The sequence below is a fragment of the Aythya ferina genome, assembly GCF_964211825.1.
Source record: "Aythya ferina genome assembly, chromosome: 10".
NCBI classification, from domain to species: domain Eukaryota; kingdom Metazoa; phylum Chordata; class Aves; order Anseriformes; family Anatidae; genus Aythya; species Aythya ferina.
The window spans coordinates 3,530,720-3,556,942 of NC_140306.1; the positions used below are offsets into that span (position 1 = coordinate 3,530,720).

The following is a 26,223-nucleotide window of genomic DNA, read 5'->3' on the forward strand; positions in this document are numbered from 1 at the left end:
CAGATCCACTCCCTTACATGGATGAGAAGTAAAGTGCACACAGAAATCTGGCTTGCTGTTTTCTAAACACCTGAGAAGATGCTGAATGCCAAGTTTTGGATGGACATGACACATTTCGGAAATTAAAATACAAGTTTCATTTTTTTTAACCGTATCAGCTGGATTTCTATCTGTGGGAAACTTTTCCTCGGAGAGGCCCTTTTCATAGAAACAGCAGGGCAGGGAGCAGCAACAGCGTGAAAAGAGAGATCTTGAAAAGCAGAGACACTCTGCAGAAGGCACTGCATTTGCATTTTAAGCTACATCTATTCCCCGAATGCTCAGACACATGAAAGCAAGCCCGGATTTTTATGTAGCAGCAGATCTTTCCATTTCAGCCTGAATTTAAAGGTTGTGCTTGTTCAGAGCTTTCGCACTTACCCTGAGCAGCCCAGCGCAGCCCTCTCCGGGAGGAGCTGCGGGCTGGGTGCCAGACCTGCCTCGGAGAGCAAAGCCCCACGTCCGACCCTGCTCCCAGTGACAGCAGCCCCGGTACACAGGGAGCTGTACGGGACACGATGCTCTGATATCGCTGCCCTTAGCAAGAGTTTCTTGGCACTTGTCAGCACACTGACAGCTGAATCCTTCCAGCCACGTAACTGTAGTGTGAGGGGTAGGCAGCTGAACGAGCCCCACCATCCTTTCCACAGAACACAGTCCCACAGGAAATTCAAGACATTTAAACTTAATCTTAACCTTTTTCACCTTCAGGAATCAGATTTACTTTAGACCGGGCTGGAAGTTTCCTACCTGCCATGGCAGTTCTGCATGGGCTTTGCGCCGCGCAGCTGGAGGGCAGGCAGGGGTAATGTTGGCAGCATCCAGCCGGGGCTGCAGGGCAGCGATGCTCAGCTCTGCTTCCCACTCCTCCTTGTCCTCCCACGAGGTGCTCAGAACGGTCAGGGCTGTCTTCAACACCTCTGAACTCCCCAGCATGCCACTTCCTTCCTTGGGCGGCCTGGAAAAGACAAAAAGGGAGATAAAGAATGAAACTCTGACCCTTGTCAGCTTCCAAACGAGAAACACCAGCGTGGCAGCGTGTCTGAGGCTTCAGGCAAGGGGCAGACCACACGCTGCATTTACTGACACAAACGCTGGTCTCGGTTATTGAATTTCTAGTGCTGAAGGAGCTGGCAGGAAAATGATACGTATGCAGAACGGAGAAGAGGTGAGGGTTTGCTTTTGCCTGTCAATATGTACAGGACTTGAATGACTGTTGGTTTGTTGAGGGTTTGTGATTACATTGATATGGCTTCTGCCTAATTATACTGCCGATATAGATTGGCAATTAAACAGCAGTAAGGAAGCAGAAGCCAAGATCTCTGGAGTCACCTGCAGCACACAGGGGAGATGGTAGGGAAGAACCCCCATGGGGACAGTCACAAGCCCAGAAGAAGCCCTCCAAAGGGCTGCTCCTTCACCTCTTCAGGCTGCTCTTTCATCTCACACAGGCTGGTAAGGAGGAGGAGACTTCAACTCTTCCAAAGCTGGAGCGTGAATCCCAAAGCTGCAAGGGAGAAGGCAGTCGGAGGTGGGGACAGCCCTGGTCTCCCACACTGACACCCCAGTGACACACACCAGTGCTCTGAGCAAGGGGCAAACACCAAAATCCACCCGGGTTGCCCAGCACAACCCCTTCCAAAGTGCCTTCCTCCTCCTCCTCCCTCCTCTTCGTGATCCTGCAAGCCAGCTTCTCCCATAACTGACAGCAAGAACCTAACCTCCTAAGAATATTACTTTCAGGATGGGTTTGATGTGCTCAAAGCTCCCCAGTGTACTGGCTCAGCGCTTCGTTACAGGGTGGGTTCAGAGCTGGCAGCAGCTGCTGTCAGGTGCACAGCTGGTGTCACCAAGCGAGCAGGCTCGCTTCGCCAACACTCAGCAAGGCAAAAGAGCCACCGGGGGCTCCTGAAGACTCAGGCTCTGGCCCCCTGATTCCCTTGCACGAACGCGTTTATGCTTTGCTCTATTGCCTCCACAAAAGCTGGCGTTTAGGCACCTGCTGTGCTGAGACCACCACTTCTCCTAATGAAGAATGCAACTGCTTGGAGTTTGGTGCGGGTTTTTTTAGCTGCTTGTTTGTCTGTATCCAGGTAAGTTCCTTGTCCTACACTTGGAGAATGTTTTCTGAGAAGGACAGGGTTTCTGCCTGCAAATCTCCTACCTAAAGGCCTCTTCCTGCGTTATCGCAGCCCCCCAGGCATCTGTCAGTGATAATATTTGACACTGTGACATCTCCCAGCACCACAGAGCCCTCTCAGCCCCAAAGCACCTTGAAATGTGCCACAGGACTGCCTGCAGGAGACCCACTGCAGTTCTGCCAGCAGCACAGCACCGCACTCTGGGTCAGACCACGTGCTAACCAGGAGAGAGGGGAAGGAAAAGAGATTCCCCTTCTCCCTCTCTCCATTCAATATACCCACACCTGGCTATTGCACTGGCTTACAGCGTCTGATGCTGCTTTGTACCCTTTGCACTCACTCCTTCTCTCTTACCTGGTCTTCAGGCAGGCCATAGATCTGGTACCAGTCTGGTACTCAGGAAATGCAAAATGCTACTGATGGGCACAGCTGAACCTCCCCAGCACTCTTCTTTTCTACTATATCCTCTCTCTGCTTGTTGCATCAAGTTACCCAGCTTTATTGCTACCTTTAGGGTACAGGGTAGGAGTTATATAAAGTAGCAGCATCCCTGTGTGCAAGTCAAAAATGATTTTATGTACAGCATGAAAACATTTGTAGCTCACAATGGCTGCCTGAAATGGGGTTATATAAAACTGCATCTAGTATCAAAAATTTTGGAATAGAGAGAAAAATATCTGACACCTATAAAATAGAAATATCGTATATTACTTTTAAACCCCTTATTTTATAAGAAATGTGGTCACGTGGCATTTAAATGAGCAACTATCTCAGGATTCAGTGCACCAGCTGAAAAACTTCGTGATCAAGAGGAATAAAAAAAAAAAAAAAGGCTTTGGATCAGTTGCTCACCTTTGGCACGCTCAGCAGGGGCCTGCCCAGGCTCTCCAGCACAACCAGCTCCACGTCGTAGGAGAGGCAGCACAAGCAGCACAGTCAGGGTGGATTGCCTTTGGGAAGGGGAGCAAGAAAAGAGAAAGTGAAACACTACAGAGTCAGCATTTGGGGAATAGTGAGCAGTGTTATGATAATGAAATTATAGTGTTTACCCTCATGGACTACTACAGAACGGATCACTTGATACAAAGCAAACGAAGCTGTCCCACACGAGCATTTCCAGAGAAAGGGTTTCTCCCCAAACACAGTTAACAGGGTCAGAGGCCACGGCCCTAAACTGCCTGCCCCGGGGGTTAAATAAGTTGGATGGCACAAACCATCCCTACGCCAGCAGCTTTCACTACAGAGTACTGCCATAGGGCAGCAGCTCCGGAATGTTTTGCATATGGAAATGCAAAGCAAGCACTTACTGCCTGAGGATTGATGTTCTTGCGAACAACTTATTGACAACATCTAGCTCTTTTAGAGCAAGTTCAAAGCCTGCAGATGAAGCCTGGGCCCGTCAAAGAAAGAAGGAAACCACTTTTATAATTAGAATTTTTTATTAATCTCATTGTAGGCTATTAGGCTGAGGGCTCCACACTTGATATCCGTGTTTATAATTCAGTTCTTATCTAATGGACAATTCTTACATAATAGGCAAAAATGTAAAAGCAAATAAAGTGTAGAGTAGAGATATCTGTGGTTTCTTACTGCAGTAAAAAAAAAAAAAAAAAAAAAAAAAAAAAAAAAGGAAAGAAAAGAAAAAAAGAAAGAAAAAGAAAAAAGAAAAAAATTCAAAACAGCTTTAAAAATGTCTGTCTCAAAAACAGGCACTCAAAAATAAATCAATAATTAGCAAACGTTGGACAGAATATACATAATTTCAATACAGAAATTTCTGGCCTAGTACCGATGCAAGGCAATGGTATCAATGGGGAATTCTTGGCCTGGAAACCGAATGCCTTTGTACAGTCAGAAAAAAAAACACATATCTATCTCCTTCCCCTTGATCTGCACCAGGCAATAGAAAGTGCAGGAGCAGCCAACAAGAAGGGCTGTTCAGTGGCCAGCTCCCTCATCCTTTCCTTAAACATACATAAAGCTGGATGAAGAAAAGACAAACAGGCAGGTTGATGTGTGCCATGCTTCACATTTCGGTCTTAACTCTCCGGATCGTGCACGCATGCCTGGCTAAATGTAGTAACGCATGGGGCTGGAAATTACCGAGCAGGTGTTTAAAAGACATCCGTAAGCAGTTCTGCTGTAGTCTAATTAGTGCTCTAATACATATTACAGTGCAGAGTCATCATTATTTCCTCTTCATTAGCTGCTGATATATAATGCATCTTTAAAAAGTCTTACCAGTTTTCTTTTTTTAAAAGTAAAAGAAAACCAGGAGCTTATTTCTCCCATTAACATAACAAAGGCAATGGGAATATGATTAATGCATACCAGCTAAACTATGTGCATTAAATATTAAAAAACAATGCACCAGCTCAGCCTAATGTGCATTTGCAAATTATAAAACATACTTGTCAATATTAACATTTGCACCAAAATGAAATGCCGTTTTAGAAAGAAACAGGACAGAAAAATAAACCCTTTACTTCTGGCTGTCTTTCCATAACTGCTGTTCCCTATCCCATTTATTTGGAAAGAGCGAGACCACCAAGTCCGCCAGGACGCCTCAGAGTTACTCCAGGCATGGTCTGAGTAGCAGGGCACCACAGGATGCTTTTATCTCACAGCCACCCTGTGAGAGCCATCGGTGTGGCTCTCTGGCTGGTGGCAGCGCTGTCCTTGCCTGAGCAGACAGCCGGGGACGCGGCACTTGCCAAAGCGCTGCCACTCCTCTCCCCGGCCTTCACCTGGCACTCGGTGCCACTGCAGCCGAACTGCTCGCAGAGCCCCGACACGTGCCCTAAGAGCAACCACAGCGATGCGCAAGCACCTGCAGAGCCGGTGCAGCCAAATGTCACCGTGCATCCTTCGGAGCACCTCTGTCCACTGGGCGTCCTTGGTACCTCTCCTCCTTCATTTCTGAAGATTTACAGGCACCGGAGTGGAGGAGATTCAAGCGCTCCTTTCCTGGAAGTCTGCTGTTACCTCTGATGCCCCAAACTCAACTTAAAGCTGCTCCGCAGTTCTGCTCCCACCTCCTCCGACACAGCAATAGCAGATGCTTCCCAAACCGATCCCTTACGAAACGTAACACCAAGTCTATAACGAGGTTTTACTGCAACAACAACAGATTTCTCTCCTCCCCTGGAGACCTACAGAAATCTGGTCGATTTTCAGAAGACCTCAAGCTTTGGGCCATCTCCTCGCTATGGAAGGAGGCAGCTCACAGTTTTAAGTTTTGAAATCACCACGCAAACATGAACAAAGAGATGCCAAGGACAGGGTAGGTAAGGCTCAACGCCCTCACTTTATAGGCAGGGAACCAGCAGCTAAGAGGTTACACGATTTAGCACAGGCTATTCAATAAAAGAGTCTCAGAGCCTGGGTTACAATCCAGAACCTTGTCTCCGGCTACAGTCTTCATTTAACTTTGCTACAACCACCTTAATTATTTTCTTTTGTTGTTAAAGGCAAAAGCTCAAGCATAGCAAACAGCATAAAGCAGCGTGCAATGCTTAGAAGGACACTTGATGGGATTTTGTCTCCTTTGCTGCAAATGCCCAGGACAAAGAGCAAAAGGTTGAAAGTAGATGGGCAAATGAGTTTTCTTGTTTAGATTTTACTTTTTTTTTTTTTTTTCTTATTTTTATTGTTAGCCAAGAACACTCTGAAATTTCCAAAGGAAAGGGTAATAGTGTCAAGAAAATTTAACGCATTTGAGATGAATTCGGTGCAGCTCTATTAGCTTTAGGTCTGCTTTCTTTTTTTTTTCCTTTTTTTTTTTTTTTTTCTTTTAAAGATGTTCACATCTCAATTTAAAGAAACTATTGAACCACGCATAACTGGAGTGGTGTGCTGTACCTCGAGGCATATTAAAGGAGGCAGGAAGCACAGCAGTTTGATAATATCTTAATGCACCATGGAAATAACATTTGATTTCATATATTGATCACTCTGTTTACAGAGTTTTAGTTGAGTAAGTGCAAGTTTACAATTGGTGCTGGTCTTTACTCTTGTTTTCTGTAGTGAATAAAACTGACTGAAGTGTAAGTGTGGGAAAACAATCACATTTTATGACCTTAGAAGTGATATCCATCCACAGTAATGAAGCATGAAGGTTTCTTAAATCTACACGGAAGAGCAGTCCATTGGAGTTATGCTGACTGGTCTCTCACCTTTGATTTAAAATCATTTTAAGCGGATACTTACAGAAACATGATTTTTAAATGTATTTTTAATTGAGGTTAACCTCCAGCTTTAAGAAAGTCAGAGGAAGGACTGCTTGCTTAATTCCAGTTCCAGACTCTTCTGTAGTTTTATATATTTAAACTGCAAAATGTTTTGTATATTTAGTTTTACTTCCCTTTTTGTCTGGTTGGAGGTTGCAGGTATTTGTATTGCATTCTAACTGTTGATTGCTCAATAGACACAGGTCCATTGGTCCAAAACACCTTTTACCAGTCAGACTTCTCAAGTTATTTGGATGTGGCCACTCCAGCCACCACCCACTTAGCACACGAGGAAGCAACTGCAAAATCAATTCATTCAGCAGCCATTTCTGCGGTATCAAACATAACTACCCATGCAACATTGATGTTTTTCTGGGTTGCAGAAACTCATCATTTATGCTGAAACCAGGCTCTTTTTTCCCTCCATCCACCCAAGAACAGCCAAGCGGTGCTGGGACGTGCTGACAGCCGCAGCTCGCTGCCACCTGCCGAATTCCTGGGCCGTGCAGTGGGGTCGGGCTCTCAAGGCGCTCGGCACCCACCACGCAGACCGGCATCAAGATGTTTACTCTAGCTACAGATGTTGGCTCTTAACAACAATTCTGAACATAATAATTAGTTCATATATCTCGGGCTTACAGTAGCCTATGTGTAAAAGTGTTTTACAGTTGAGTAGCTGTGATTCTCTCTATGTAAAACAGGCGGCATCAGTATAACCCTTAGAATCTAATAAAGATTCCATCAGTGTAAAATCATTATCCTTAGGCAAGAAGGGAACCAATTCAATTATGGTGTTGGTTGAAAAATCAAGGGTAAAAAGTTGTAGTACATATTAAACTTGAGGCTGGAAAAGTTGTAGTACATATTAAAATGGTTACTACAAAATTTGTGCATCCAGGCTAACAAATGCTAATATGTTCTTTTGTTACCTTCTAATTTATATGATTCATGTAAGCCTGCAGCAAGAGAAACTTGTTTTAAATTTCATCTACGTTAAAAAATAGCAATGCAATGAATTGTAAAGTTATTAGCATTCACGTCTAGTTGTGTTATTAAGCTGTACACATCAAATCTGGTAGTACAAGTACAGAAATGTCATAATGAAGTAGAACAGCATTTAATCAGAAGAATTTCTAAAGGTCATCAGAGCATCATATAAATCCATCCATGCATGACAGCAATAAGAAAAAGAGTAACTGAAAGAACACAATGAAAATAAACTTCAATCTTTGAGCTTTGTTTCCAATAGTAGAAGAATTAGCTAAATTTCATGCTGAGAGCACAGCTAACATAAAAATGCTGAATTCTGTAGCTTTAATTAATGAAAGACTAATAAGACATAGATAAGGAATTTTACACAAGGGAGCTAACGAGGTATGTACACTGATAGATTCCAACGAACAGCTGATCTCATACGTCTCCGTAGAACTGAAAAGAAGTGTTCAGTTCATTTTTTTCTTCCTCATTAGCCAGATGAGCTCTAAATGATTCAGTTTAAACAACCAATGATTTATTAATATTTTTTGCACTCATAACAACAGCCTGACTGCTTTAGGACATGCATTATACGCCTGATACTTGGCAGCACCCAACGTTGGAGCCATTTTAGTGTTTTGTGGTAATGGAGCAGAAGAAACCTTCCCGGTTTCCCCGCCGAGCACTCCGATGCTCTGCTTAGAGCAGACACAGCGGTCACCCAGAGCCAGGCGCTGGTACCCTCAGCCGTGTACAGCCACACCTCATTCTGCACGAGCCCTAATTGATTTCAGTGGGACAGCTCCCAAAAAAAGTTCAGTTCACAGTGATTAAAGGCACCGGAACCTGGCTGGCAAGGCGCAGCCATAGGGCCCGGGAAGGCAAGGCAGCGCAGTGGCACACAGGTACAGTGAGACAGCCGAAATAACTAATTCATCAAAGACAGCTTCTGAAGCCCTGCACGTACCTGTGGCTTTCGCCTCATTATTGGCTTGAACACGAAAAGGATGGGTCGTTTTTTTTGGGCCGGTCCCCAGCCCCAGGCACACGGAGCCCATTTCCATCCTCCGGGTGGCCACGTTGGGGCAGCACCAGGAGCACCGCACCGGGGACCTAATCCTTGATTCTGTTTCAACATGATCATTGTTACCTTTCAATGATTTAAAGGATTAAGGATTTACATTTTTGTAGTGGTAGTTCTGTGTCAAATCCAAGCCAGCCATGTTCCTCGTGCTGGCAAGGAGCAGAGCCAGCAGACAGAGGTGCTTTGCCCCGATGCGCTTGTCCTGGCCAAGCCTCTGAGCCCAGGCACTCCTGTCAAGTGGTTCTCTGGGCTTTCTCAGCCAAACTGAAAATGGGAATTTCTTAAGATGTAACCACTTCTCTTAGGCCAGACCTGTTCATGTTCTGGTGCTGTGTGTGCACCAATGCCTGCGTGTCCCTTTCGCTCTGAAAGGAGCGCTGATCGCGGTGGGGGACACTGAGGATCTGGCACTAGAGCAGAGCCAAAGCACAGCCCCTGTGCAGTCATTCCTACAGCAACAAGCCAGCTGGGTTATCGTTGTGCTGCCACGTATCCCCAGGAGGAGCAGAACACGTGCTACTCTCTACATTTCACACTGACCTGGAGAACCCGCCACCATCCCAGCTGCTCACACTATGCACAAGGACGGCTCCAAGCCCAGCTCCTCCATGGACAGAATTCACAGGAATATGTAATATATAATATATATATTTTAATTCTAATAAATGACTGCAAAAGCAGCAGACAATTCCAGAGGCTGAGTACATTCTCATGCATCGTTTTCAGACTTTTTTTTTTTTAATTCATTAGTGTCTTCTCTAAATGAAAGAATTTATAACCACGCTCAGGTTTCTTGAGAAATCATCCTAGCAGCATGTTTACTGAATCAGCAGGAAAAAGGGATAAACAAAATGAAATTGGAGAAGAAAAAAAAGCACCATCAAAATAAAAGCAAGAGAAACTGAAAAAAAAAAAAAAAAAAAAAAAAAAAAAAAAAAACACCACACATGAGATTTTAATCCCAAATTAAAACCGCAGTGAGGTTAATATAAAAGTTATTCTAATCACTCCACCCAATTAAACGAAGTAAATCACTAAAGCACGTTAAGTGCCTTAACTATTGCGATAATTAAGAATCAAACAGAACTCAAGCATCTTTGAAAGAATGACAATGCACATACATGAACAGGGGACGTGAGCACAGAGGCAGGAGGGCAGCAAGGTGGGCATCCCGAGGAGGGACCCCTGGGGGACTGGGCCAGCTCCTTGTCCTGCACCAGGGAAGCCCTTTCCATAAGATCTGTGCCTCTGCCTGACCGCACTCTGCTCGTTTTGAAGCCCCCCTAACACTGGCACAACCTGGCTACAGCCCAGCACCAGACCACAACCATCTGGGTAGGGCCCTGCGCTCCGTACCTCTCTCCCTACATCCCCTTACATCGCCGCTTTGCACAGCCCACCTTCCCGTGCTAAATCAACAAGCCTGTGCGCTGCTGACAGATATTTTAATTAGCAAAATTAGCAGCCTAGAAGCACACAATTTAGATACAAGATTTATCTGCTAATGATAATTTCCCAACTTTTCTGTGAGAGCTGGAGCTGTGCAAGCTTGCTGCATACAAAAACACTGCACCAGTCTGAACCAGCAGCCAAACCCAGACCCCACCACCGACTCCCTGACTTTCAGAGAGGTTTCCAGTGAATCTCTTCTTCAGAGGCAAATCATCCCTGATTCTAAAGGACCAATTTATCCTAAATTCCATGTATCTGGGGCATGCTTGCCTTCAGAAAGCTAAGCTAAACATTTCAGCGGAGTTTTAACGATGCAAACTTTGAAGCTGCAGTCAGAAGTCTGCTTTGTCTAGACAAAATGTGCTCGTATTTGGAAAGAAGGGCTACAGACAGGTTCAAGGGGGGGAAAATTGTCCTGCTGGAGTGTTTTGTTGCATGAAGCTTCATGGAGCACAGCAGGATATTTTCACAAGGTGCATTGAGCACAGTGAAGGAGGCATCAGTTTGTATTTTGGTTTTGTTTTGTTTGGCCAATTCTGTAGCTCAGGAGATAATAAATATCCCTGATGGTTTAGTTAGCCATGTGGCCCTGTACTTCAGAGGAAGAATATTGTTTGAAGGGCTAGGCGCATACCAGATTGAAAGGGCAGATAAGTAATTATTTTCAACAGTTCTTCCTCCACTTTGCCTTTGCACATCTCTATTGCCTGGCAAAACTTTGTGAATAAAATGCTCAGTAAGAAAAAATAAATAAATAAATTGATTTTATCTTCCCCTTGTTATTCCTATTTGTTTTCACTGTAAGAAAAAACTCACTGAAGTGCTCAGGGTGGGACTTCATACATTGCAATCTTACCCCGAGAATGTAACATCTCCCACAGCATTGTGCGAAGGAAGAGACTACAGCAGGAACGTTTGTGGGTTTTTTTTCATCCCAACCACTTCTTTATCACTAGCAAATAAATACAATTACACATCATGCACAGCAATTCATGCTAAAACTCTGAAATAGCTGCAGTGCATCTAAGCCCATTTGTGAACCACCCAGCCTCCATTAGGGCAAAGGAGAAGAAAAAACTCACAGAAGTACAAGCTCCCTGGCTGCATTGGCAGCAGGAGGGAGCTGGGATAGCAACAGGAGCAATCTCCAACCCCAAAGGCCAATCCACTGCTCAGCCAGCACCAAAACTTTTATTAGAAGCCTGTAACACTCCCCACCCTGCAATTACATTTGCAATAATACATTTAAGAGGCTCATTTTCACCGACTCCAACTCATAATCCATTTTTTGCCTTGAACACAGAACTGCTAAAATGGCTCAGTGGACAGCCAGTGACTTCTGGGATCTCCCTGCCCAGATTTGGCCCTCTTCACAGGCTCTGCCCATGCACCCTTAGATAAATGCTGCCTTTTCTAATCCCAATAGTGAGAAATCTGAATCTCTAGCAGCACACGGGGGCCTGGCATTCCCCAGTCCTTCCCCAAGGCAGAGGAGGACCTGAGCAGGGCTGGCACCAGCGGTCCCCCCGGCAGCTGTGCCAGGAGAAGGTGCCAGCAGTGCCGGAGGCAGCTGGAACCAGTCGCTACCTCCCAAAGTCTTCCAATAAGACTTAAATTCCTAATTTTTATTTCCAGCTAGTTTTTCAGCTCTTCAAACATATATCTTCATTAATGGCATTCTGGATGTTCTCATTATACATTCTGCTTTTTAAGCACGGTAAATTGTGGTCCTGAATGCTACCTAGTGGCAGTAAGTTCTGTAGGGTTCTTGTACACAGCGCTTCTCTTTCCATTAAATTTCCAATAAAGTATTTCCATTTTTGTATCTGAAATCCCAGAAATGGCACTAGAGAAACCTGGCATTTTACTCTTAAATTTAATACAAACTATTTCACTCAGCATGAAAGCATTTTAAAATGACTCCAGTGCAGATTGTGGTTCACTCTGTTGTATTTGGTGAGCTTAGTATGTCCATGGCAACTGATGAATATTACTGCTGCTATTGCTATAAATAACAAACCTATTTGGCAAAGCCTGAGATGTAAATATTAAGTCCCGCACAAAGGCAATTTTCTGTTCCTTCCTTTGCTCCCTTCTGAGTTAGGAACCTATATTTGCCTGTCAGTAGATTATTTCCAAATAGATCTGCAAGTGTCACAATATTGCAGAAACTAGCAATTTTGATTGACACTGCTTTCAACAAGAAGCCCACATTTCGGGTCAGGTGCAGGAGTGATGCTGTGTGGTGCTAGGCTGGCGGCAGCACCAGCGCTCCCCCTGAGTCGTGAGCACTCCCCAGCCCCAGCACTGTGAGGGCACAGACGGAGAGCTCAGCCCTCCGACAGCCGCTGACACTGGTGCAACTCGTGGCTTTGTCTCCAGAAAGTTACAGCTGAGCCTCACCTGCAGGAGTCTGTGTGCAACCCGGTCACTAGTTTGCAAGAACAAACTAGCCTTGAGGGCACGTAAATGGAGCTAAAACCCTTCCCAACAGACAGTGCCACTGCTGCAAGCCCCTGTTCAGGAGCACGCTGCTTCATCAGGAGTGCCAGGAGCCGTATGCACCACCAGGAGAACCGAGCACTGTCACGCCACCCGACGTGTTGGCAAGGCACATACAGTCAGATCCCTGCTCCTCTTGGCCACCTTCCCAACCCAGTGAGGGCACGCAGCATGTCCCCACTATCTGCACCCATGCACCGATGGCAGCATGGAGCCCATCCTACGGTTCCTTCCCACGTGGTGCCCTCCTGGTGACGTGCAGGGGAGCAGAGCTGTCCCTTCCTTGGTACTCACTGCAGCCAGGCCCTGGCAGGGCTGGTGGTTGGTTCTGGGCTGCCACATCACATGAAGGATTTAGATGACTGCAGAAGTGCTCCTCTTCTGCTCGGTCACTGCTGGGCCACCAGGCAGCCACAGGCCGTGCCAAGGCCTGCTGAAAGACGCTGCGACGGCATCAGAAACAAACAGCAAGGAAAGCACTCGAGTCAAAAGGAAAATGCGAGGCTTCCCCTCCACCCAGGAATTTGCTTTTAGTCATATTAGTCGAATCTTGTCTTGTTAGGCAAAGCAGCGTGCGTCGAGGTGTGCTGCTCTTGACATTTCGGGATGTGAGTAAACAAGGGAAACACGAGCGTGGGAGAAACAACCAGGAATGGCAGAGAATTGCTGCTCAGATGCGGGGCGAAACCCTCAGGCACTCAGCGCTACAATTCTTTGTCATAAACACATCAATTACAGTGTTTGTATCAAAGCTCTCCGTAGATTATACTATTAATGTAAAAATGACAGCTGTCATGCAACACACACAGCAATGTCACAGCTTCAAAGCCTGCCTCAAAAACAGGGGGTTGAGTCTGCACAACCCAGGTCCTGGCTTAGGCAAACACTCGATTCAGTTCAGGGAAACCACTCAGCTACACAAAGAACCACCTCAGAATTAGTGCCAAAATACTTGTAATGCAATTTAAGTACATAATTCCCAAACAACTAATTCTTAACACAATACTAAGTAATTAAATTGTAAGTGTGAGCAACCATAGATATCCCGGTGTATATAAAGTAACGTCTGCATCTGCAGGATTGCTGGGACGTGGGCAGGACCCATCTGTAGCCTGGACCACTTAAACCACGTTCAGCACGGGGATTGCCTTTTGGAAAGGGATCGCCCTTGTGAGAGTGCTGCGTCTGGAACTCATGCTCTGCAGCAGGATGTCTATCAGCAGTCAACGCACTGAAGATGGATGAAGGCAAAGCGAGGCCCCTGCCCGCTGTCTGAGAGCAGCCAGAGCACGCTGTGAGCACCTGGGATGGGGATGCTCAGCAGGCTGGCTCGGGGCAGCTCCTCCTGGCCATCGCCTCCCCCTCTGCAGGCTCAGAGCCAGGACGCACCTTGTACCGAGCTTTAAATTCTCCTGCACTCAACGCAAGGCTGAAATCCTCCTCTGAATCTTGCCCCGTTTGCCATTTTAAATGCACAAACAGATGCAAAATGAGCCTTTCCACAGTGGAAACACCTCTCAAGAGCCTAACCACCTCCCAAATAGCTTTCCATTTTGTTTACTGAGTTTTATTGCCCTACTTACCAAGTGCCAGCTTTTAAAATCGCTGCTGCTAATTTTACCCATTTGAGGCACTTCAAGTTCCTTTCCACCAGCAACTTTCTTTGATTTCTCTCATTGTTAATGTCAAACTGCCCACTGCAGAACACCACAGACCTTCCCGAGGTGGCTGGGTTTTAATCTCCCCCATCCTGCTGCCCACACACCACTGGTTTCACCCTTCCTCCCAGCCCCACCAGGATGCCCATCCCCAGCCCATGGGGCTGGGTGCAGCAAGTGCTGTGCTGAGTTATTTTGCAACCTTTCTTTTATCTCCGGGACTCTGAGAGCATAAGAAAGACTTTCAGAGAAAATAGGTTTTACTGCCACAAACACTAAGGAAAATCAATTTATCTTTGTTTTTATCTATAGCCTTATCTGCAAGAAAATACCAGCCCAATAGTTCAATATACTGCTGCCAGTTCTCATTGTCTGGATTAAACACTCCCATTTTTCCATAAATTGCCACACTTCAAATATTTTATTGCCAATTTTGGAAATGGAAAGCTCCTGTTGTTTAAAAAAAGATCATCCCTGCAGTACTGGAGAGAATCATTGCTCCGCCAGCTGCACCGACCAAGTGTGGGATGGAAATTCCCCCCCACCAGCAGCACCTGCAGCAGTGTCCGCATCCCCAAGGGACAGATTAGAATCATCTCCATCAGTTTCTAATTGGTGTTTCATTGTTTTTTCCCCTAAATTACAAGGACAAGGCTAAAAAGGGATTCCAAAAGGCGAGAGGTGACTGGATGGGAGTCCAGAACCTGGGTTTGACCCAGAAGCATCTGGTGTCCTGGCACCTACCTCGGGGTTCCTCAGCCCCGCTGATGATGGGCAGCCCCATCCCTGCTGCTGCCCGCTGGGCTGGCACCTCGGTGCTCCTACATTTACCTAACCACACGGGGCTGCTGAGCACTTGCACCCGATTAGAAGCTGAGCCATGCAGGGAGCCCTTGGCAGGCGCTGCCCAGGGGAGGCTGCTCCCCCCTGGCTGTTCACCAAGAGCTCCACGTCCCAGGGCGTTGGGAGCAGCGAGCAGCTCCTCTCCTGGTGCCGCACAGCGCTCTCAGCTCCGTGCTCCCTGATCACAGCCCTGTCGATTCCGAAATTGTTTTACACCCCATAAATTCCATAATGCGCCAAAGTAAAGATCTACAAACCATCATCATTCGGGGTGATATACATTTAATTTCATACACTAAGGCTGCTAGTCCTTGTCACAGCACCTTCCCCAGAAAACAACTCGGTGTCCTAAGCAGTGTGCCTACCAAAGCGGCACCTTCCACACAGCATGGAGCTGGGGGGACGGGGCCGAGCCTGAGCAGGGGCAAACACAACCCCTGCCTCAGCACTGGGGCTGCAGCTGCTCCTGCCAAGCAGGCAGAGCTGGGGCTGGACCAGTGCTGGCACAGAGCAAAGTCAGAAAGGTGTGGGGCAAATGTCCTACCCCAACCTTTTTTTTACATTTGTCTGAGCAAATTAGCATGCTGACAGCTCATGGTGTTGGTCTGGCTCTCCCCCAGCACATCTCCAGTGGGGAAAGCTGGTACGGACCCTGCTGCAGTGTGGGAGGACACAAATCACGCACTGGTCCTCACTCTCAAACCACTTCCAGTGCACAGATCAGGAGATCTTAACATGACCTTGCCTGGGGGGGGGACAACAAAGCAAAATGGTGCTCAAAAGATATCCAACAAACCCCACAAAACAGGGGCACAGCTGTGTATGTCCCCACCCCAGCCCACTGCCATCTCCATCGCCTGTTATACAGCCCTCCTCAGGTGAGCCCCTCCCTCCAACAGACTTTTATACCTCTCAGTACTAACTTGCAATCAAATTTATTTCCATAGACGCACTGAACTGTAGATTACAGTAAAACGTTTCCTTTGCTGGCTAATGTCTCCCCTGTGTTCGAGCGTTTAAAGCCACTTCCAAGCTCTCCTCGCTATCTCGCCTTAGCACCCGCTGCAAAGTCCCCGTGCAGGGTTCTCGGGGTGAAAGTGGCCACCGCAGACAGGAGCTAAACAGAGAAATACTGTCATGAAGAAAAAGAAGGGAGGGGAAAAAAAAAAAAAAAAAAAAAAAAAAGAGAGAGAGAGAAAACGACAAGAAGAAAAAGTGACACTGGAAAAATGCCAGCCCCGCGCAGTCAATCTTCGGGTTGGCAGCAGAAACGCCATTAAGTGCGAAAGGAAAGGGGACGTGGTGACAGATGTATGCGCAGGCTTAACACAGGGTTGATTAAAAAATAAACAACTATCAAAAAGTCACATTTCTCTCTATTTAGTGTTCCTAACAATCTACTGCAATTCACAACCATGACTGTGCACAAGTTCACAGCAGGCACAGACAGCCCTTTCTCGACCCCACTGACCAGAACGGCCCCGAGAAACCATCCAGCCCCAAATACTCGCTGTTCTTACCGGTTAGCTTCTTCCCCAACCTGGGGCAAACCCTTTTCTTGGCACCAAACCCAAAGAAAGCTGTCAGCAAGAATGGGTGCAGCCACAGCAAGCTGGTCCCGTGGGGTACAGCACCCTCACCCTGCTTCTGCCCATGGTGACTTTCTAGTGATGGCTCCACTGGCACCGGGGTATCCTAAGAGAGCCCCAAGCTCGTGCATCCCTTCCCAAGGGACATCTCTAGGGACAAAGCAGACCTTGGTCATTTTGCCTCACAGTTGGTAGAACTACTCTTTTTTTTTTTTATCAGTAGCACTCCATGCAGCTCTACTTTCAAAAAATTCCCTGCTACAGAAAGGGGAGCTCTTTTCAAAAGCCCATCCCAAATAAATTCCATTTTAGTATTTTTCCTGATGCTCACGACATTCAGTATTATTCAGAAATACCTACAAGAACTAAGATCTTCAGCTGAAAGTTACATGGACTCATTAAGAGAATTAAAACAAATGGGACGAGGAAGTTAATTTTGTAAATGTCAGATATATAAAAGTATTCAGAAGTCTAAGGACGCCGACAGTCATCCAGTGGGATTTTTCTTCTGACTGCATATTTTTGCATTTAAAATCTATGAAAACTGGCTCGCTGCCACCTTTGAGAAACAGGAATATGCAGCAAGATCTTTAAACGAGTTTAGATACCCAACTCCCATACATTTTGCCCATGGCCCCTAAATCATTGCATGGTTTTTGAAATGTTTATCTTCGCACTAAGCAGTATCAGTTGTCTGAAAACCCTAAGTGCAACAAATATCTGCCATGGTAAATTACCCAACCAGTACAGCGAGTGCTCAGACACATGATTAAGCTGCCGTGGATTAACAAGCAACTACATTTCACTATGCTGCCTGTACCAACACTTTTAGCCCAATGCAAATTAAGAAAAATGTGTTAGCATAAACGTATTTCACCAGGGTCTGAGCCTGCATTTGTCACGGGCAGAGGACGCCCGCAATCAGTTATCGCAGCCCAGCCGAGCACGGCGCGTGCAGGGGCTCTGCACGGGAGCTCCGGCAGCTCCATGGCAGCCCCCAGCCTCCAGACAGCTCCACCTGGCAGCACAAAGGCCTCTCATGAGACCCTGAGAAAGAGTCATTGCAGTGTGGGTGTGTGATACGGGGCTTGGAGGAGGGCAGAGGACAGGTGGGTGACGTGTGCTTTGCTCTGATGCTTGGCCGAAGACTGGTGGCTGCTCCCCAGCAAATGCCACGGTGGCAGGAGGCAAGGGCAGAGCACAGTTGGATGGGAAGGGGGTGATAGACACTGAGCAACCCAACTGCACCTAGTAATAGCGAGCTACAAAGCATCCCGTAAGCTAGGAACTCACTGCCATGTCTTACCGGAGTAGGACACCCGTTCCTCCCCCTTCCCACCCAGGCATTCAAACAGATAGTGCAGATATTGCAAATAGATATCGATTCAAAATCGACTGTGATATGTAGACTTCCATGTGGGAGGAGAAAGAAAATTCCCCTCGAGACTCCCCTGTGTTTTTCTCAGAAGCAGCTGAGCCACTGCAAGGGGAAGGATGGTTGCACGGTACTGCAACATTTTTGTTCCTATTCTGCTATGTCAATACCATGTCCTTACTTCATTTATTGCACCTTGTATAAAAGCAAGGTTTCTGACCTTAGGAGAAAAGGGTGACCACGGTATTCTCACTTTGTTTTCTGCACAGACCTTTATAAATGAGGGATACAACCCTTGCTGGAGACTACTCCTTTTCTTGCTTGGTTTTTCTCTTTGACTAAAATAACAGTTTCTCAACAAAAATGTATTTGTGCAGTTTTTGTCAACAAAGAGCTACAGTCAAAGCTGGCTAAGAAATAAAAAAGTGGCTTTTTCAAAACCAAAACTCACATTTAAATGACTGCTCCAATTCTACGTGAGGATGGAGAGAGGCAGAAGGAGCCCGAGCACGCAGCAGTGCCCGTCCCACAAGGAGAGGGGAGGCAGAGGTTTGGGTCCCCAGCCTGAAGAGGTGAAGCAGAGCTCCAGGAAGCTGCTCACACTGCCAGGGCAGGAATGAAGAATTTCACCACATAATTACTTCCCTATACCCTCAAGTCATCCGTTCCCCACGATCAATTACTAATTCAAAGCAAGAGCATCCCAACAGCACAGACAGAGATGAGCCTACGAGGTGGGAGGGAGCAGGACTTTCCTCTCCACCTGCAACCTTTATTAAAAAATTATTTTTGTTCTTATGAATTGACTCTTGGCCCTCCTCTTACCTTCCCCCTTTTCCCTACAAACCTCATTGAAGCTTTTCTGCAGCAGTGATCCCAAAACAGTCAAATCAATGAACTGATGGAAGAGCCGACAACACACATCCCAAGGGGGAAGCAAATCTCATTGCCCGCGATCTAAGTTGTGCAAGGGAGAAGCTGAAGTTTTTAAGCCAAGGTTCAGCTTGGAAGTAACTCCAGGTATAAGTCAGACAACACAGAAATAAAGGGGGTGAGATTTGGGGGAAGAAAGCTTTTGTCTGGGGAATGGGAGCGATTTCAAACCAAGAGACAGTTAGTTAGTGTCCATTCTGGAAACATCTCAAAACTTCCCCGAGGCAAAACAAACAAACCCAATTCATTTCTGGCACTTGGGACACTTGGAAGCTACTTGCCCCAGGTACTTGATTTAATATAAAACCAATCACCCTGGAGCAACAAACAGAAAATTTGCTAGTAAACAAGGCAGCTCTAATTATTTAACAGTGGTATCCTGAATAATTAAGCCAGGGCATCCAGAGCAGCTAAAAGCTAATTACATAAGCAGGTATCCAAAATATTGCAGCTATCTTTAGAGACACAGCAAGCTGGCTGTTTAACTCCACGACCGCAGGGCAGCCGGCCCCTCCCAGGACAGCCCCGTTGGGCGATGTGTGGCTGCCTGGGATGTGGCTCCTTGCCCAGAGCACCCACCCCACCGGAGCAGCTGGCACCCTTGGGTGCTGCTGGCAGCCACCCCGCTCCCAGCCCCTCTCCCTGGGATGCTGCCAGCTCTGCTGTGCACCCGCTCGTTCCCCTGCCCTGCTGCAGCCCAGTTTGGAGACAGCTCTCCCCAAGTGGGTTTTTAGGGAGCTGTGGGGGTCTGAGACCTCCGGGCATGTGCTGGAGGAGCTGGCAGCAGCGCTGTGCCTGGGAGGGACAGGACAGCCCGGGGGCAGGCGGCTGGGAGGCTGGCGAGGTGTGTGCATGGCAGAGAGCTCGGAGGCTGTGTCATTTCATCAGGCAGCTTTGGCAGCACAAGGGACAGGTTTGAAAGATGCCAGGAACATGTGAGATGCCAGAAAAGGTCGAGGCTGCTGCCTGCATACCAGGATAAAGCAGCCATTTCTCTTCATGTGGATGTGTGCGTAGTAGCCAAGGACATAACGCTCCCAAATGTGCCAGAACCAAGGGATTTTTTTATCAGCTCCACTCAGTACCTCACTGTCTCATTACCCTGCACCACACAGGTGATGCTAAACACAGCATCCTTACGAGAAAACTGCAGGCAGAGCGTCCCAGAGTAACGCTTCCCTCTCACCCAGGAGCTGGGATCAACGTCTTCATCAGCAGGGCTCAGGTGCACAAACCTCGGTGAGGATTTGGGACCTGGTTCCCCAACTCCCTGCTGTTACACAGCGCTCACACACGCACAGCCTCTGATTTCAGCTTCTGCAGTAATCTCAGCTCTGTCCAGCTCTGTGTTAATGTCACTCCCAGGATGTGGGCACAAGGCACAGAGCCGCAGGTGGAAAGAGCAAAGCTCTCGGCGAAGCAGCCACCAGGGGCAAAGTGTCTGCCAGCGGGCACAGCTGGCTGCGGGTCCCTCCTCCCGCACCCCGCTCAGCAGCAGCCACCACAGCAGCTCTGCAGATGTTTTTAGGAATCTGGGCCCCATGCCAAACCCCCATTCCAGACCTTTGAGCAACAGCTATTATTCCGTGACCACGCTCAGAGCATCAGCCTCCGCTGAAAGCATCAGTCTCCGAAGTGATGATTCAGTCTCCGTTTCCCTTCAGACTTCATCATAACAAGGTCATCAGGCACAGCATGCCTTAAAACGCGCATAAAGCAGCCACCGGAGTTCTTACGAATATCAAGCAGTTTCGGTATCTTTCTGCAAGACTTCAATCTGGCTGCTGATTAACTCGCGCTTTATGTTTGAAATTCCCCTTGCCAAAAGAATGTCTGAGGGGGCGTACGAACGCTGAGCGGCACGGCTGTAATTACAGGCAAATGGATGTTGTATGCGTGGAACAGGATGGCTGCAGAAAGACCACGGAGTGAAACTAAATACTTGTGAGAAGTATTAAGAAAACATGAATGAAGCCTCAAAATTATCAGGATTTGAGTGAACTGCTTTTCAATTTCCTTAAATGTGCCTTCTGGCTTTGGAACACCTCGCTCAGGTTTCTGTCTGTCATTACGAGAGTTAGAAACATGCTTAAAAATAAAAGATGAGTTTCTCACCAATCGCATGAGTCACAGGACATGGGCGTTAAGAATTTGCAAGGTATTGCACGGCTCAAACGTACACCATGAACGTCGGCAGTGCAGCCAATTTCTCCTGCACCCAGGGAAAGCCGCCAAAGGCTCCAGCCACCTCTCCTCTGGTTGCTGCCAGTGGCACCCACACCTTGACCAATTCCTCTGACTTTCTGCCAAAACTCATCCCTTCTCCCCTCTCCTCTCTTTTAAACTCCTGCTCTAGATCACTGCAACCTCTTCGTGCCAAACCCCCAGGCTTTTTTATCTCCTTTTCAGAGCGTGTGCCGAGCAGGGTAGCCAAAACAACTTTTGTTCTCTTGAATTGAGCCCTTTTCAAGCCAGCTGTAAGCTGCCTTCACAGCCTGCAGCACAGCGGAGCCTGCTGATGCAGCAGATCCTACCTGTTACTGCATTTCTCACACCACGCTGCGCTCTCCCAGCCTCACCCCGAGTCCTGTTTCCACCACGTGCCCAGGGAGCCGCCGGTTCTCCCCCTGGGCCCACATCTCACACCATTTCCCCAGCTGCTCCCCCTTCCGAGCCCACACAGCATGCACAACCAGGGGCTGTGAAGCTCCATGCAGACCAGTACAATGTCTCAATGTCTGAGTCCCAGAGATGTAAGGGTTGGAGGCACCACCCCATGCCTTGGGCTGGGTTGTTCAGGGCTGCGACACGTTGCTGTGCTGCTCCCATTTCAGTCAGTCACACTGCTGCTGGAAACCCACTTGTTCGAGCTGGCTGCCTTATTATTTGAGCTGTTAATTTAATGGTTTTATTAAGTGACTCTGAACGAATGCCATTAAAGCACATGGTAGTTGGGCTGATTGAATGATTGATTTTACTCATTTGTCTCCTTCCTGCACCTCTAAGTACTTTTATTTGTGATTAACAAACCTCACCATTTCGCTGTTCCACTTCACAACTCTCCAGCTCATTCTCAGCTTCACTTTTTTACATGTTCTTTATGGTGCAAAGATCACGCTTACCCATCCTAAAACAAAAAGCTAAAATCCCCAAAAGTTAGCTGTCTGTAAGAGATCAGAGCTGCCCACACGCTTTTAGGAACTGTTAGGGATGCAGGATATAATGGCAGGGTGCAGGCACAGCCCCTTCCTCCATCCAACTCAGCACCTCGAACTTCTGTAAGGCTTAGCTGCTCTTCATGGGTTTGGATGCAGAAAAGAAGGCCAAAGGTCAAGAACAAATCTTTTTCCCCACCAGAACGGGTGGGAGGTGCGGACAGTAACCACTGCTCCAGCTCCATCCCCTGCCAGCCTGGATTGCTCTATTTTCACACAACATAAGCCAGGGCAAACGTAGAAATAAACCACAAAACAAACTCTGAGGGTCTGTCAACCCACGTTGTTTTTTCCGTTTTTAGTAAGAAAGCAAACTAAATAACATAAAGTTGCTAGTACAGAACATCAAACCTCCCCACGTATATGTAACAGCCTTGCTAAGACTAAATGCAAGTAGAACTTTAAGTTCTAGAACAAATATTTTTGTGAATATACTGCTGAGATAAAAAAAAAAAAGTTTAAGAAAAGTAAAATATACAAGTAATTAGTAAAGTGTTTTTCAGAAATAAATATCCAGAAACTTTTCTCATTCCATGACAATTGGATATTTTTGAGCCTTCGTAAAGTGGCACAAAAATTGAAAATCTTGACATTCAACGTAACTCAGCTGCAACGCTCCATCTAGAGTTTTGCTGTGATTATTTTTAATTCTCTTAAGAAAACCAAAACAAATTCAGTGTATGTTTTTAAAGAAAAAGTTATTTTGATTCACGAAAGGTACCACAGAAATACAAGGAATGCTAGATCCTGAGCCTGAGGCATACAGAAGATACAGCGAGCTTTTGGCAAGATGAAAGCTCAGCACAGAAGGAACGTGTGCTTAAAGAAATCCTTAAAATAGAAGAGGCACAAGATGATATCCCAGAAAAGAAGTGAAAGATTGTAGGGCTCTGAGATGCTCTGTTTGGAGAGTGCAGAAAGCAATCAAAAGTTCTCTATACATTAGAGAACTTAATACCGCTCACCCAAATAAAAGAGCACAGTGAAAAAGAAATTCCCTCAAGTCCTCAGAGAATTTAAGGGTAGAACAAGCTGGGACTCCTGGACTAAGACAAATAAGACAGTTTAGATTGCTTTTCAATTATTTTAGGCTGAGGATCACAATGGAGGAAAGGAAAAATGTCAAGTAGAGACACGGAGCAGAACACAGCTCAATAGTGGAAGGCGGATTTTCAAAGCACTGGGTGTTACTCCAGCCACAAACCTCTTTGCCTTAATGCCCAAAGCTGGAGCTGCCTTCTCCCCATGCAAACCTGAAGTCGGAAAGGGGTTTGCCCCCAGGAGGGAAAGGCACGCTGTGCACAACGATCGCACACCACTAACGTGAGGCTGGGCTTGCAGGGAGAGGCAGCATTTCCTTCGCTGAGCAGATGACAGAGCTGGAGAAAACAGAGGAGCCTTCCCCTTACCCAACACATGGAGAACTGTCTTCTTTCTTAAAAGTCAGCATCCAGAGACCAGTGATGTGGTTGAGGAAACGTTTGAGGACACAGACTAGATCCAGAAAGGACAGCGAGGAGATGCCTGCTTAGCCAGGAGGAAACGCCAAGGGGCGAGAGGGTTTAAGTGCTGGATGTGGAGAGCAAGGAGCCAACTGCTTCACTTGGGATATGCACATCTGAACAGGCTCCTTGTATCACGGAGAAAAAACCTTTCTTTAAAACATGAGATGAGGGAGAGGGATCAGCAGCGTGTTATAACACAGATGAGCCAGGACAGTGGAGCTGCCTGTACCTAATAGCTCAGCAATGTGGGCTGCGCTCTCTCTTCTCTGCTGCTGGACTCAAAATGCTTCCCATTTCCCACAAGACGGCCCTAGCCGCCAGCCTGCAGGCAGCAATTCCACTTCGTGCAGGATTACTGAAGATTTGTTGTGCCATTCAGACAGAATTTTTTTTGTCATCATCATCACCATCTGGCCCATCTTCAGATTCATCCATGAAGGAGACATGGGGTCCCAATCCGCGCTCCGGTGATTATTTAAGTACCTTGCCTAATGAGCATTTAAAGTAAAATCAACATATATTCACTGGGGTATGGACTAGAGAGGAAGAAAGAAATCAAACTCCTAATTCAAAGGGCAAGAAGAGTATTTCTGAACAAAGCTGAAGTCTTCTACAGCAGGAAAGCAGCACCACCACCAACAAAGGCAAAGAAAGAGGAGGCAGGAGGTGTTTGTGATGGGCTCTGAGATCAAAACAGGAAAGAGGAATGAGGGGGGAGACTGAGGAGCCGGAGTGTGCTGGACAAGAAGCTGGACAAGGAGGCTGACACAGCGGGTGTTCCTGAGAAGGGGCACTCATCCGACCTGAAGGGGAAGAGCGTGTCCACAGATACGGACAGAATGGAAAGACCAGAATTTTGGAGAAGTAGCACCTTTTGCATGGACAAACAAGGCACAGAAACAGAGTTCAATGTTCGTTAAGGTTCTGAGAGCGTCCAGATGGCGAGAAAGAGACAGGTCAGTTTGTGGGATTAGGCTGATCCGGACTGTACAGGTCCTCACGCCTCAGTCTGATGGCTTGAAGGCAAGCTTGCTTTCCTGGCCAACTTTTCAAACCTTCTTTGGTGTAATCCTTCTGTGACAGAATCCCCCTCTCCTACCTTCTGATTACACTCTTTATCCCACAAAGTCCAGCCCCTGCCCAAGTACAATCCTACTGGTAAGCCCTAATATCAAAAACGTGCATAAGCCAGTACAGCACTGAACTGCTCTATCCCCATAATTACAGCCACAATAACGCTTGATCTAGTCGAACAAAATCTGTGCACATTCACCAGGAACAGAGCTTACAGCTGCTAGAAGTCTGATGCTTAAAAGCAGCATTAGAAAAAAAAAATGCAGATTTGTCAGAAAAAGAAAAATCCATTGTTACAGATTTACCCACACACCAGTCTGTTTTCTCCTCCAAGCTGAAGCAGGTTTTTGTTTGGCGACTGACACATATTTGAGTCACAGCTGAGGGGAGAGCATAATGCCCACCTGCTGTCATATTGTTCCCCAGCTGATTGTCCTCTTGATCTGCAGCGCTCACATTCGCAATGGGGAGCTCACGGAGACAGAGAGGGAGAGGGGGTTGGACAGACGCACAAGATGTGCTGGAGGGAATCATCAAAAATGCGCAAAATGGCCTAATCAGCAAAGTGAAAAGCAGGGTCTTTACGGGAGGGAAGGAAAAAAAAAAAAAGGAACAGAAGAAAAGGTCATTGGGTGAGAGCTTTTTTATACAATAGCCAGTATGAAATTAAGCCTTAAATATCACTCAAATAAAGAGCCCAGACTATTTTGCCAACTAAGGGTGCTTTTTCCTTCCTAAATCCAACACCGTTGTGGACTTTTTCATGCTGAAATCCACCTTTTGTGATGCTTCTGGGGAGCTCTGCAGAGAGCAGCTTGTCTTTGCACACAACCATCCTCCACCAAACCCCAGGACAGCTCCGGGGTGTGGGATGGGCAGCTCAGGATGTCACACCAGCCTGCTGCTTCAGCCTGGCCCTCAGCACAGCGTGCAGCAATGTCTTCCTGGTGCATTTTTGCTCCGTGCATAATAACCCAGTAATAAATACCCTGTCATCGTTAATGCTTTATCGTCAGCAGTTAGCAGAATGGAAACAAAACTCATTCTGATCATATCACTTTGTCTTGCTTACTATAAAAAAATATATTAAAATGGCTTATGTACATTTTACCTCAATATTGAATACCAATTCCAACACAAATAGCTTTAGTAGCCAGACACGCACGTTATTTCACAGCATTTTTAGAAGCTCATGAGCTGTGATTACTTAGCAGGTACCTGCAAGAGCCAGTTTTCCTTTCAGTGGCCTGTAGGCTCTTTCTGTAGCACCCAAACTACTTTGCTGCAATCTATTCTGGATGCCAAAACTGAACATACAGTCCACAGACCCCTTCTGAAACACTGTGTTAAGCAAAAACTACAATGAATCTCTGTGATTGCACACAAAGTCTAAACCCTAGCAGTTCTCAATAAAAGTGAGCGCTATTTTTGTTTTTTTGTTTTTTCATTAAGCATTTTTACAGAATTGCCTAGAGCAGTGGTGTCCAACATCCCTACTATCTGCACACAGAAATATTCATACAAGTCCTACAGAAGGAGGGCTGTGAGCTCAGCTCACAGTGGGAGATGCTGAGGACTCCCTTAGCATCCTTGTCTCTGCAGGATGATG

At 46.7% G+C, this 26,223-nt stretch overlaps 1 long non-coding RNA gene across 1 annotated transcript in view; it reads right to left on the reverse strand.

The window, feature by feature from the left end:
- LOC311442092 overlaps window positions 1-26,223 on the reverse strand; it is a 146,418-nt gene that overhangs the window by 17,226 nt on the left and 102,969 nt on the right. Inside the window, exons 4-5 of the long non-coding RNA XR_014696442.1 lie at window positions 3,033-3,130; window positions 790-997 (exon numbers count right to left, since the gene is read on the reverse strand). This is a non-coding gene — a long non-coding RNA (uncharacterized lncRNA). The remainder of the gene's footprint in view (window positions 1-789; window positions 998-3,032; window positions 3,131-26,223) is intronic.